General features: G+C 42.0%; 1 protein-coding gene across 2 annotated transcripts in view; it reads left to right on the forward strand.

Moving 5' to 3' along the window:
- The first annotated feature begins 4345 nt into the window (after positions 1–4345).
- Positions 4346–14354, forward strand: part of CCDC171 (coiled-coil domain containing 171) — a 496942-nt gene continuing 486933 nt past the window's right edge. For both annotated transcript variants that reach the window (XM_036739306.1, XM_036739307.1), the window contains exon 1: positions 4346–4492. The gene's annotated coding sequence lies outside the window, so the exon portion shown is untranslated. The remainder of the gene's footprint in view (positions 4493–14354) is intronic.

Raw genomic sequence — 14354 nt, forward strand, 5'->3', positions numbered from 1 at the left:
GAGTTAGAAGGAAACTTAGAGATCATTGAATAATCACCTCCTCCTCTTATTTTACTTAAAAGGAAGCAGTAGCCCCAAGGAGGTAGGTGACTTTTTCAAGGTCACATAGGTAGTAAATAGCCTAGAGGGATTTGAACTGTGGTCCTTAAGAATCTAAATAAATCCAGTGGTTATTACCATTACTTTCCACACTGGAACAACTGTTTGGTTTGTTGGTGGTGGTGGTGGATTTGTTTTAGACCTGCTGATTTTGAAATCACATTTGTACTTTTCAGTTAGAAAAATCTAAAAGGCAACTGAAATTTGGAACTGGAAGAGAAATCTAGGTTGGTGACTAAGAAGTCATAAGATATGGGAGTGAGTATCGTCTGTAACAGATAGTATTGAGAGAGAGGGAGAAGAGGGTGAGAACAGAACATTAGTGAACACAAGAAGGAAGGGCCTGCAGAAAGAAGATGCAAAAGACTAGCAAGAAATTTCAAGGATAAAGGTCAGCTCTACCCAAAGCTTCAGAAACCTCATGGAAAATATAGAGAAATGGCTCAATTGGATTTGGCAATTAGCTGTAGAGAGTGGATCATCTGTGGCCCTCCAAGGGCTGATTGTTCAGATTTGATGATGCTCCACATAAGAATTGGGAAAGTTGGGGAATAAGGCTGTCTATCAAGGAAGACAAAAATTGCTGGAAAGTCATGACATTAATAAATAATATATATTTAGCATTATTTTGTTTCAAATCTTTTTTCCCATTTTCAAACATTTTCCCCCAAGGTATCTATCAAAGGAGAATCATCCTTTTATTTTATAAGGTGCTCTAAAAGTTTTCTTTTTGCTATAACTACTTTAATTATTAATTAATTTATAAAATCCAGAAAGAAAAGAGGATCTTAAGCAGATATAGGATAGAAAAAATACCGTGCCTCAGTTTTCCGTGTTCTTTTCCTTCTCCTTTAAGAAAGGACCATGCTGGATGCTTTTGTCTGAAAATACCCTGCAGGTGATTGAAAAGAAAACTGGGAGAGCCTGCAATCTAAGAACAGCTTTTAAGCCTGAAGGCTCATAATTAACTGAAAGACAAGTATTATCAACAGTCAAGCTATGCCTCCAATAATACAAACATTTTATTTGGAACTTCAAAAGCATAGATAAAATTTCAGCGTTTATGCCCAATGACAAAAGCTCTTCTGAAAAAAAAAATCTGTTTTATAGTGGTAATTACATTCAGTTGCCTTTGAATAGACTAGCTTAATGATTTCTTTAAAAAAAAAAAAACCCTTTTGGATTAAACAGTTAAAAAAATCAGATTTCTGCTTATCACAATCCTCACATGTAGTAGGCTCAGGAAAAATATTTGTTGCTTTTTTTTTTAATACTCTTTGAGTCTTCTTTTTTTAGACATTTTTTCTCTAGGATAAAACAGAAACTTTGTTTAGCTTTTCACGTCTTTCACAACCTGGTCCTAGACCTATCAGGCCATCTTCATTGGACATTAATCCCCCTCTAGAACAGGGCTATGCAGCAAATTGGCCTTCTTTCTATTCCTCACCGAGCTTCATCTCAGACTGTGAATTGGAATCTAAATTGCCTGGAATGAACTACCTTTTCCCTTTTGCTTCATAACATCCTTCTCTTCCTTCTAGAAGCAGTCCATGTCGTTTTCTACATGGGGCCTTTTCTGACCTTCGCAACAGCTAAGGTCTCTCTCTCCCAAATTACCTTGTATTTATCTTTATATTTATTTTGTGTATATTTATACAGTAATTGGTGTCTTGCTCTCTCCTTCCCCTCCTTCCCCCACTTAAAATGTAAATTCCTTTAGAGTAAAGATGGTTTCTTGGTGGTTCTCTCCAAAGACTAGCACAATTCAGGAGACCCATATTCAGATTCCAACTCTTACACTTTCAAGCTCTTTGAACTTTCTCTGAGTCTCAGTTTCTTTCCCTGTAAAGTGGGCACTACGTGCCTCCAAGTGTTGTTGTGAGCGAATAGTTTGTTAGTCTTAAAACACCGTAGACATGGGCGCATTCACATTCTTTTTTTCCATCTCCATCTCTATGAAGCTATTTTTCCCCAGAAATGTAATATAGGTGAATGTGGTTTCAAAATTTTGCTTTGTTTTTTAATTTGATATTGAGAACAAATTATTTAAGATTTTTCAGCTACCAAAATAATGCAGGGTTTGGTCTCTTCCACTTCATCTGCAATTCAATACTTTAAGGACTCCTGGCATTCCTGAGGTGGGGAAGTCACCTGAGCTTAGGAGTTCAGTTGGATATAATCAACATAATAACAACACTTTGAATTTAACACCTAGGGGGTGGAGATGGTTAAATTGCCCACCAACTTCCGGACGATCACTTATTGTTTCCTCTAGATTACCGCTATCAGCTTTCCCCAGCAGAAGAACAAAAGGGGTTTTGAATTTTCCAGTACTACTTAAGCAGTTTGGGGAGCTGTTGCATATCTTCCTTGTTTTGAAAAATGTTTGTGGAAGGGCAGTATGTGGGTAATATTTCTATTCTAGTAAGCACCTTTTATTGGGATCACTTACTTCCTATGGGTATTATTAAAACTTGTAAAGAAAAATAATCCTTCATAGTCTTCTCTTGGCTTGAGGTTGGGAAGCACAGTAGAAGGCTGGGGAAGGGAAGGGAAGGCAAGGGAGGGAGAAAAATAGAGATTTAAGGTATAGGTTGTGGGGTGAATTAGGAAAGGGAACGGATGGGTAGGAATGGAGGGAGGGCAGAGGTATGGAAGGAGCACTGATCCTCTCGTTCAAGAAGCATTTATCAAGTCCGATGCTCATCGCTGTTCGGCACTAAGGAAGACAAAGTTTAGATTGAAAACTGCCCTCCCTTAGAGAACAGGACATAAAGATTGCTCTATTTTGATGCACTAGAAAAGTTCAAATTGAAGTGCAATTTGACTTCCAAGGTAGGGAAGTACTGACAAGGGGGAATGGAAGGTCATAGAATCATAAATCGAGGGCTGGAAGAAACCTTAGAGGTTCTGTGGAGGAGATGGCATTCTAGTTTGCCTTTTAAAGAGCCGGTAAGAATTCAACACATTCCTGGTGGAAGGAGAGCTTCGTAGGCACCTAGGGAGCCAAAAAAAAAAAAGGGAGGCTGAAACCCTCAAGGCCTAACTGGGAAGATATCTGTCCTCTGACCTTCGAAGCCGCCCTTTCCCACCTGGCCCCTTCCTACCTTTCCAGTCTAATTACCCTTTAATACCCCACTCCGCATACCCTCCCGATCCAGTGGCACTCCATCTCAAGACTCCAGGGCATTTTCACTGGTTGTCTCCCATGCCCAATGACATGGTCTTTTCCTTATGGGGAACAGCCTTAGCACCCCATCACCTGGAATGCTCTCTCTCCTCATCTCTGCCTCCTGGCTTTCTTCAAATCCCAGCTAAACTCCCACCTTACCAGAGAAACCCGACCCCCCTCAATGACAGCGCCTTCCTTTTGTTGTCTCCAATGTCTTACTTATGACCGTTTCCTACTTAGTCGTTTGCACCCGTTAGACCGTGAGCTCCTTTAGAGCAGCTGGTACACAGGAGGTGTTGAGACGGCAAGGAGTACCTGTAAGATTGGATAAGGTTCGAAGGGCAAGGGAGATCATGGAGAGATGTGAACTCATTTAGTAGACAATAGGGAGCTATTGATTTTTAGCTCATTGGTGACCGAACCATAACCAGGGTGGGGGATGGGGCGGTGGGAATGGAATTCAAAGCTTATGTTAAGATCTTAGGGCTCAAGGAGGAAAGTGAGGCAAAGTTTTTCACTCTGATAAACCAGATCCAAACTTTTGGGCACTACCCTCTCTATTCTTTCACTCAGTACAGGGCACGTTTTCTGGGGGAGCGGTCCGATCGCCTCCCCAGCCCAGGCCCCCGCAGCGAGCTGGGGCGCGTGAAAAGAAAGGATTGCGGCTTGGCGCAGGGACAGGCACTGAGGCCCACAGCGCGCAGGCGCAAGCGCAGGTTCTGCAGTTTTCCCCGCTTCCTCTCCCGCAGGCCGCGCTGCCTCCGCCCGGACCCCCGCTCTTCCAATCAGAGCCTCGCATTCCGTGCGCACGTATCCTAGAGATGGGGAGGCTGGGGAGGGGGCGCGGGGGGAAGGGGCGGGGAGAGGCGGAGCTGGGGGAGGACAGGGAGGGAGCCCGGCCTCTCTCCCACCGACCGGAAGTGGCCGTTGTAAACTTCACCTCCCTTGGGGCCAGTCCCTTACCCTGACCCCCTTCCCCTTTCTCTTTCTGATCCCGCGGTCCTAGAAGCCGCCGAGTTTCGTCAGCCCCCCCCCCAGCCCCCAACGCTACATTCTCCCCCCTCCCCCGCCCCGACTCCAGCAAAGTGTTTCTCCTGCGCCCTCTACCCATCTCTCTATGCCGGGGGCCAGCTGGGCTAGGGGGTTCGGTTCAGTTCGGAGATTAGGCCCTCCGGGACTCCAGCCTGAGGCCATCTGTGGGGGCGGCTGACACCTGCAGAGGTAACGGGTGAGGAAGGGTAGGGGTGGATGATTGGGGGAGGGGGCTGCCGGAGCACGCGCAGGGGCCCCGGGGGAGGGGCGAGGCTGGGGAGTGGGAGGAGCATCTTCTGATGCGGGGTGGTGGGGGCGCCTGAATGTGGTGGAGTGGGGCGAGTGGTCTCTTCCCCTTTTCCATCTTTGTTTTCTAAATGTGGTTGGTTTTAACTTTTTGGAAAATTGGCCCTAGGTTTTTCTTAGAGAAAATAAAGAGACAGTGATAAACAAAATCGCAGTTTCTCTTTCTCTGTCTCCCCCTCTCTTTCTGTCACACACAGACACACACAGACACAGACACACACACACGTCTGAGCGAGGTACCTCAGTTACTGTTGCAGTGTGGCATGCTCACACGTTACTTAGCACTGAGGCTCAGGAACGCTACTCGACCTGGGCTGGGTGGGAATGGCATTCCAGAGAAGAGGCTGGCAAAGCCTGTTTCACTGTCTGGTGCTTCCTCAGTAGCTCCCTCCGAGGCAGACACAGTGCTTTGTCAATTTTAAATTGCCGTATCAGGGTCAGTTACTGTTATTATAGTGTTGAAATGACCCTGGGCCAGGAATCAGGACTGAGTTTTAGTTTCTGTCTTGTTTGGGGCAAGTCTTTTAGCCCCTGTGGGTATCAGTTTGGAAACTGGAGACCGGTTTCCTGACTCAGAAACTCGGAAAACCAGTTCCTCAGTTAGGAAGTGAGAACCAGAGGTTCTCAAAGTGGGCATCTTAGTGATTACATTATTTTCCAAATAAACACACAAAATGCAAGATATAACTGATGGATGGTCAAGTCTGAAGACAGGTCTTAATAAGCAGGTGTTGGCAGGCAAGCCTGTCCTACATTGTGGGGAAGTCCAGCATGCATAGGGAGGCCTATGTTCATGTAATGACTTGTTTACAATATGATACTATATGGTTACATGATGCCTAAGTCATCAAAATTTCAATGCGGAAAGAACTCCACAAATTTGCAATACTTAAATTTAAGTTGCAGCGTTTAAAAATATATTTTATATATTTTTTTGAAATGATGCAAATTTAAAAAGAAACCGTTAAAGGGTTAAAGAAAGATTTCCTGGGGGGTGCTGAATAATTTTCTTTAAAAGGGGGGTTGGTAGCCCAAATAAGGAAATCTCTGGCTTACAGGTTAGATCTACAAATCATTTATGAACCCCCCCCCTTTTTCAGTTGAGAAAACTGAGGCTCAGAATGGTGAGTAGATTTGTCCAAGGTCACACAGATAGCAAATAGCTACTCAAAGATATTAGATCCTCTGCTTCCAAAACTAGTCAATGAACAGTATTTGTTAAGTGCCTGCTATATGCCATTCACACAAAAAGAATGAAACATTTCCTACTCCCAAGGACCTGGTTACACCATCCCCTTTAATTCATAAAGAAAAAACATATACACAAGTGAATGAAAAATAAATATAAATAGCAACAAAGTAGTTGACTACAAGGTTGTATGGGAAGCAGGACCCCATCATTTGGGAGGATCAGGAAAGGCTTTGTGGTATTCCAGCTGGGTCTTGAAAGACAAAAGGAATTCTGAGAGATTAAGATGAGGAAGTGCATAGTGAGGGAGATGGAGTCAGGTGTGTGTGTGTGTAGACTGCAGTAGGTGCAGTGATGCTGGAAAGTTAGATTGGGTCCATGTTTTGAAGGGCTTTAAAGATCCCTCAGTCAGTAAGGCTTGGATGATTTCACACTCTAATGGGGGAGACCACAAGTAAACAAAGAATTATAAATAAGATCTGCACATGGTAAATAGGAAATAACTAACCGAGGGATGGCATTAAAATTAAGAGGGGGTGGGAAAGGCTTTTAGTGAAAAATGGGATTTTAGCTGGAACTTGAAAGAAGCCTCCAGAGGCCTGGAAACAGAGGTGAACAGAGATGAGAAAGGAAACCATTCTAGGCAGAGGGGGATAACCAGAGAAAGTGCCTGGAGCTGAGTGTCTTGTTCGTGAAACAGCAAAGAGGCCAGTGTTACTGGATCAAAAAGTATGTAGCAGGTAGGAAGGTTCTAGAAGACTGAGAAGTTGAGGGGAGGGGAGGTCATGAAGGGCCTTGAATGCCAAATATCTTGGAGGCAATAGGTAACCACTTGAAGGTTACATGGGGACTTGTGTTTTAGGAAAATCACTTCCATGGCTGAATGGAGGATAGATTGAGTAGGAAGAGACTTGAGGCAAACAGACCCACTATCAGGCTATTGCAGGAGTCTAGGCTTGAGGCAATGAGGGCCTACATCAGAGTGGTGGCAGAATCAGAGGAAAGAAGGGCATATATTGGAGAGATGTTGAAAAGGTGAAATTGGCAGACCTTGGGAAGAGATTGACTATGGGGAGGTGAGAGAGAGTGAGGAGTCAAGGATAACTCCTAGGACTGGGAGGACTGTATTGTCCTCTAGGACGTGGGGGGAGGGTTTAGGGGAAGAGATAATGAGTATAGTTTTGGACATGTTGACTTTCAGATGTGTACTAGATATTCAGTTTGAGGTGTCTGAAAGGCAGTTGGGAATGTGAGCTTGGGGTGGGAGGGCAGTCAGTGGAATGGTTAAGTAGATTCGAGAATCAACATTGAGATGATGATTAAATCCATGGGGGCTGATGAGATCACGAAGTGAAGGATAGAGAGGGAGAAGAGGGTGCAGTATGGTGCCCTGTGAGACATCTAGGGTTACCGGCGTGATCTGAATAAGGAGCCAGCAAAGGAGACTGAAAAGCAGCAGTTTGATTGGTAGGAGGAATGAATGGTGCCCTGAGAGCCTAGAAAGAAGAGGGGGTGATCAACAGTGTCAAAGGCTGTAGAGAGGTCAAAAAGGGTCACCTTTGAGAGAAGGCCGTTGGATTTGGCAATTAAGAGACTTTTGGTAACTTTGGAGAGAGCAGTTTCAGTTGAATGATGAGATCTGAAGCTGAATTTTAGATAGTTAAGAAGAGAGTGAGAGGAGAGAAAGTGGAAGGACCTGTTGTACTGTCTGAAGTTTAGCCACAAAGGGTAGAAGAGATATAGGATGATAATTAATGGGATGAAATAATCAGGTGAGGTTTTTTTGAGGATGAGAGAGACATATGCATGGTTGAAGACAGTAGTGGGGATGATAAGAGCGGGCAGTCTGTTGGAGAAGAGATAAAAAGGCTTAATGGAGGTGCTTATATTTGATTCTAGAAGCATTTGGGATCCATTGGAGGTGTTTAAGAAGGGGACTGACATGATCAGATCTTCACTGGAGAAAAATCACTATGGCAGAGGTGTGTAAGATGGACTGGAATGGGAAGGGAGAAGGGAAGGAAATAAACATTTATACACATGTGTGTGTGTATACATGTATGTATGTGTGTACGAAAACTCACACATACAGAAATATGGTGCCTAGTATATGCCAGGTACTATACTAAGCATTTTTACAAATTTTATCTCATTTGATTCTCATGATAACCCTACAAGGTAGGTGCTATAATTATCCCCATTTTATAGTGGAAGAAACTGAGGCAGACCGAAGAGGTTAAGTGACTTTTCCAGGGTCATGCAATTAGCTAGTTAAGTGTCTGAGGCCATGTGTCAACTTCAACTTAGTTGGTCTTCACTCCATGCCCAGGGAGGCAGGGAGATCAATTAGGAGGCACTAATGTAAGTGTGAGGTGATAGGAGCCTGAACTAAAGCGATGGCTGTGTGATTAGAAAGAAGGGGTTTTTCTGGAGGTACGAATTGAAAGATTTGGCGATTGATGGGCTAGGTGGGATGAGGGATGCATGAGGAATACAGGATAACACCAAGATTATGAACCTGAGAGATGGTGGTGCATTCAGGAAGAAGGGTGGTTTTGGGGGAAAGGTGACTTCTACTTTGGACTTGTTAAGCTTGAGATGTCTCCAAGACATTTAGTTAGAAATATCCAATAGATGGGTCTGAAGATTTTGGAAAAACTATCTGGAGATCTGTGTCTATATCTATGTCTGTTTCTGTGTCTTTATATCTCTGTTTCTGTCTGTATCTATGTCTGTCTACAGATATAAATTTAAATCTAGGTTTAGTTTATATCCATAAGTAGGGGCATGCTGGAGCCAGCTGGCTACTGATTGTTTAAATTTCAGTGTAAGCATTTACAACTTGGAAATCTGCAAAGGATGCAAATCAGGGCCTGATTTATTGTTTTGTTGATGGTCTAGATCAGGGCTATGTGATTTATGCGGTTGCCTACAAGCATAGAAATGTACATAACTGCTTTAGTGAACGAAGCCAAGCTACTGCAGAGCTCTCACTAAAATGGCAAATCAAAATATATTGTCTGTTGTTTCAGTAAAAACCTGAGGTTGGACAGCCTTGGTCTAGATATAAGAGTGATGGAGAAAATGTTATTAATGCAGATTAAACTTAAATGTTAGTAATGTAGTATTCCATATATATTTTTTTCTTCTGGACAGCCAGTTAAAATATTTCTCAGCATACTGCTGTCTACATATATGAACATCTGTGAGTGGTATGCATGGAGATAATAAATCCATGGGATCTGATGAGAGGGTACTTAGAGTGGGTAGAAAGAACAGAGGGCCTAGGACAAAAGCTTGGGTAATATCCACAGTTGAGGGGTAGGCTATGGGTGATGAGCTAGCAAATGAGTTCAGAAAGGTTTAAGCGGAAAACTAGAAATTCCATCTGAAAAAAAGTTCAGAAAGAAGAGATGGGACAATAGTGTCAGGAGAGACTGGAAAGAGGATAGAGTATCCTGCAGAAGAGGGTGGTGAGCAGTAGCAAATGCAGCAGATAGGTTGAGAAAAATGAGGACTGAGATAGGATTGTCAGATTTGACAGTTATGAGGTTATTGGTAATTTTGATGTCTCCAGTTGGATGATGAGGTCAGAAACCAAATGACACAGGGTTCTTTCCACTGTACTATAATCTTAGGTTACTTCCAACTCTGACCTTATGTGATTTCATCAAACTATTTTTAAGGCTGTTGTTGGAGAACAGAGACAGATACTTACCGTAAGTAGCTGCAAACCTGTACCCTACTTCCTATTCTCTCAGTTACTCTATTAGTTCTACAGCTTTATACTGCCTTTGGTATCCTCTCTAGCCCTTGGTTTCCTCATCTGTCAAATGAGGGGATTGGAGTGGTAACCTCTAAGGACCCCTCCAGTTCTAAATCTGTGATCTTGCAATATTCAGTCAGGGTGATGGTAGCTAGTTAAATGGAATGGTTTTAAGGCATGTGTATAATTGGTCTAGATAATCATAAGTTATTCTCTTTCTGGTGACAATGTAATTAACAATATTTTTATAGTGACAGGAGAACTTTTGGTAGACCTGGTGGTGGTGGTAGACCTGTTAGGGAGGGACTAGTCTTGCTCTTCTTGACCCCTGAAGACAGAACTAGGGGCAATGGGTAGACGTTGTGGCGGTGCATATTTTGGCTTCATATGAGAAAAATTTCTAACAGAGGCATTCCAGAGTAGAATAGGCTATCTTAGGAGGTAATTTGATTTCCCGTAAAGGGAAGTCTTCGAAAAGAGCCACTGATGACCAATTGTGGGTATATTTTGGAGGAGATTCCTATTCAAATATGGCTTGAACTAGAATACTAGATGATTTTTAAAAAATTTATTTATTTTTAGTTTTCAGCATTCACTTCCATGAGTTCCAAATTTTCTCTCCATCTTTCCCCTTCACTCACCCCAAGACGGCACATAATTTGATGTGGGCTCTACTTAGACATTCATATTAAACTTGTTTGCACGTTACTCATGTTGTAAAGAAGAATTAGAACCAATGGAAGAAACCATGAGAAAGAAGAAAAAAACAAACAAAAAAAGAGAGCAAATAATATGCTTCAATTTGCATTCAGATTCCATAGTTCTTTTTCTGGATGTGGATAGTACTTTCCATCATAAGTCTTTTGGAGTTGTCTTAGATCCTTGCATTGTTAAGAAGAGATAAGTCTATCAAGGTCAGTCGTCACACAATGTGGCTGTTACTATGTACAATGTTTTCCTGGTTCTGTTCACTTCACTCAGCATCAGTTCATGTAAGTCTTTCTAGTTTTTTCTGAAGTCCACCTGCTTATGTTTTTTTTTTTTTTCCCAGAGGAGGGAAGGCAGGGCAGTTGGGGTTAAGTGACTTGCCCAAGGTCACACAGCTAGTAAATGTGTTAAGTGTCTAAGGACTGATTTAAACTCAGGTCCTCCTGACTCCAGGGCCAGTGCTGTACTCACTGCACCACCTAGCTGCCCCATGCTTATCATTTCTTATAGCACAGTAGTATTCCATTACATTAATATAAGCACAGCTTGTTCAGCCATTCCCCAACTGATGGGCATTCCCTCAATTTCCAGTTCTTTGCCACCACAAAAAGAGCTGCTATAAATATTTTTGTACATGTGGGTTCTTTTCCCTTTTTTATGATCTCTTTGGGATACAAACCTAGAAGTGGTGTTGTTGGGTCAAAGGGTATGTGCATTTTTATAGCTCTTTGGACATATTCCAAATTGCTTTCCAGAATGGTTGGATCACTTCATAAGTCCACCACCGAGGTCTTTGATACTATCAGTCATGAGAGCTTATGGAAAATGATGTCAAAAGTTCATCAGCATTGTACCTCAATTTCATGATGTCATGCTTGCCCAGATTCTAGATAATGGACAATGCTTTGTGCTTTCCCAGTCACCAATGGAGTGAAGCAAGGCTGTGCTTGCTCCCATGCTTTTTAGCATGATGTTTTCAGCCATGTTGTCAAATGATTTCAATGAGGGTGAACACAGCATCAAGGTCAGCTTGCATTGATGGTAAATTCTTCAACCTGAAAAGGCTGCAAGCCAAGACCAAAGTGGAGAGAGTGTTGGTGCATGATTTTCTGTTTGCACACAGTGCAGCCTGTGAAGCTGAGATGCAAGAAAGTATGGATCAATTCTCTGCTGCTTGTTCTAATTTTGACCTAACAACACCAAGACCACACCATCCATACATGGAACCATTGGTTGCAGCAAATGGAGAAGTTTTGAATGCTGTGGATAAGTTCACTTACCTTGGTAGTGTACTTTTCAGGGATGTACACGTTGATAACGAGGTTAACTCACACATGGCGAGAGCTAGCTCAGTGTTTGGGAGGCTACGAAGGAAAGCATGGGAGAGAAGAGGTATTAGACTGATTATGAAACTGAAGGTCTACAGAGCCATTGTGCTGACCTCATTGTTGTATGCCTGTGAAACCTGGACAGTATACCAGTGCCATGCCAGGAAAATGAATTGCTTCCATTCGAATTGCCTTGGAAGATTCTGAAAATCAGCTGGCAGGATAAGGGGCCAGACACTGAGGTCCTTACTCAAAATGAACTGCCAAGCATTCAAACTCTGATTTGGAGAGCGCAGCTCAGATGGGCTGGCCATATTGTTCAAATGCAAAACATACACTTGACAAAAAGACTGTTTTATGGAGAACTCACACAGGGTAAGTGCTAACATGGTGATGAGAAGAAGCAATACAAGGACACTCTCAAGGTTTCTCCTAAGAACTTTGGAATTGATTGTGTGACATGGAAGACACTGGCACAGGACCACTAAGCATGGTGTGCCCACATCAGAGAAAGTGCTGAGCTCTATGAGCAAAGCAGAATTGAAATAGCTCAGAGGAAACACAGGATGCACAAATTCAGAGAATCCACCCCAAATGTTCACATGGACACTGTTTGTGCCCGACCTGTAGTAGAGCATTCAGAGCTCATTTGGTCTGATCAGCCACAGTTCTACTAGCATAGTGGTGTCATTTTGGTGCTCTTCAAGAATGAAGGACAATAACAAACCAACCAACAATGCATTAGTGTTCCAACTTTCTCACATCGTTTCCAACATTTATCATTTTCCTGTTTTATCATGTTAACCAATCTGATAGATGTGATGTGGTACCTCAGAGTAGTTTTGGTTTGTATTACTCTAATCAATAGTTATTTAAAGGATTTTTTCATATGGCTCTAGACAGCTTTAATTTCTTCCTCTGAAAACTGCCTGTTCATATCCTTTGACCATTTATCAATTGGGGAATGACTTGTATTCTTATAGATTTGACCCAGTTCTCTATATATTTTAGAAGTGAGGTTTTTAATCAGAGATACTGGTTGTAAAAGTTCTTTCCCAGTTTTCTGCTTCCCTCCTGATGTTGGTTGCATTGGCTTTGTTTGTATAAAAACTTTTCAATTTAATGTAATCAAAATTGTCCATTTTGCATTTCATAATGTTCTCTATCTCTTGTTTGATCATAAATTCTGCTGTTCTTCGTAAATCTGACAGATAAACTGTTCCTTGCTCTCCCAGTTTGCTTATAGTATCAGCCTTTATATCTAAATCATGTACCCATTTTGACTTTATTTTGATATATGGTGTAAGATGTTGATCTATGCCAATGGCTCTTTCTTATAATTCATCTGGAAGATATAAAGTGATTGTTCTGGTTTTCGTTGTTCTTCAGTAATTCAGTTGTGTCTGACTCTTTTTTTTGTCGTATTTTATTATTTAATATTTTTGGTTTTCACCATTGATTTCCACAAGATATTGAGTTAAAAATTTTCTCCCCATTTCTACCCTGCCCCCCACTCCAAGATGGCATATATTCTGATCCCGTTCTCCAGTCAGCCTTTCCTTGTGTTGCCCCACTCCCCCGCCAATCCCCTTTCCCCTTACTTTTTTCTAGAGCAAGATAGATTTCTATACCCCATTGCCTGCATATCTTATTTCCCAGTTGCATGCAAAAACAACTTTTTTTTTGAGCATCTGCTTTTAGAACTCTCAGTTCCAAATCCTCTCCCCTCTTTCCTCCCCACCCACCCTCCCTAAGAGGGCAAGCAATTCAACGTAGGTCACACATGTATCAATATGCAAAACACTTCCACAATAATCATGTTGTGAAAGACTAACTATATTTCCCTCCATCCTAACCTGTCTGCCTTTATTCAGTTTTCTCCCTTGACCCTGTCCCTTTGCAAAAGTTTTTGCTTTTGATTACCCCCTCCCCCTATCTGCCCTTCTTTCTCTCATCTACCCTCTCTTATCCCCTTCCCCCTACTTTCCTGTGGAATAAGTTACCCAATTGAGTGTATGTTATTCCCTCCTCAAGTCAAATCCAATGAGAGCAAGATTCACTCATTTCCCCTCCCCTGCCCCCTCTTCACTTCCAACAGAACTGCTTTTTCTTGCCACTTTTATGTGAGATAATTTATTCCATTCTATCTCTCCCTATCTCCCTCTCTCAATATATTCCACTCTCACCCCTTAATTTTATTTTTTAGATATCATCCCTTCATGTTTAACTTACCCTGTGTATATTCCCTTCAACTACCCTAATACTGAGAAAGGTCTGATGAATTGCAAACATCATCTTTCCTTGTAGGAATGTAAACAAAACAATTCAACTTTAGTAAGTCCCTTATGATTTCTCTTTCCTGTTTACCTTTTCATGCTTCTATTGATTCTTGTATTTGAAAATCAAATTTTCTATTCAGCTCTGGTCTTTTCATTGAGGAAGCTTGAAAGTCCTCTATTTTATTGAAAATCCATATTTTGCCTTGGAGCATTATACTGAGTTTTGTTGGGTGGGTGATTCTTGGTTTTAATCCTAGCTCCTTTGACCTCTGGAATATCATATTCCAAGCCCTTCAATCCCTTAATGTAGAAGCTGCTAGATCTTGTGTTATTCTGATTGTGTTTCCACAGTACTCAAGTTGTTTCTTTCTGGCTGCTTGCAGTATTTTCTCCTTGACCTGGGAACTCTGGAATTTGCTGACAATATTCCTAGGAGTTTTCTTTTTGGGATCTTTTTGAGGAGGTGATCAGTGGA

Source organism: Trichosurus vulpecula, chromosome 9 (genome assembly GCF_011100635.1).
Source record: "Trichosurus vulpecula isolate mTriVul1 chromosome 9, mTriVul1.pri, whole genome shotgun sequence".
NCBI classification, from domain to species: domain Eukaryota; kingdom Metazoa; phylum Chordata; class Mammalia; order Diprotodontia; family Phalangeridae; genus Trichosurus; species Trichosurus vulpecula.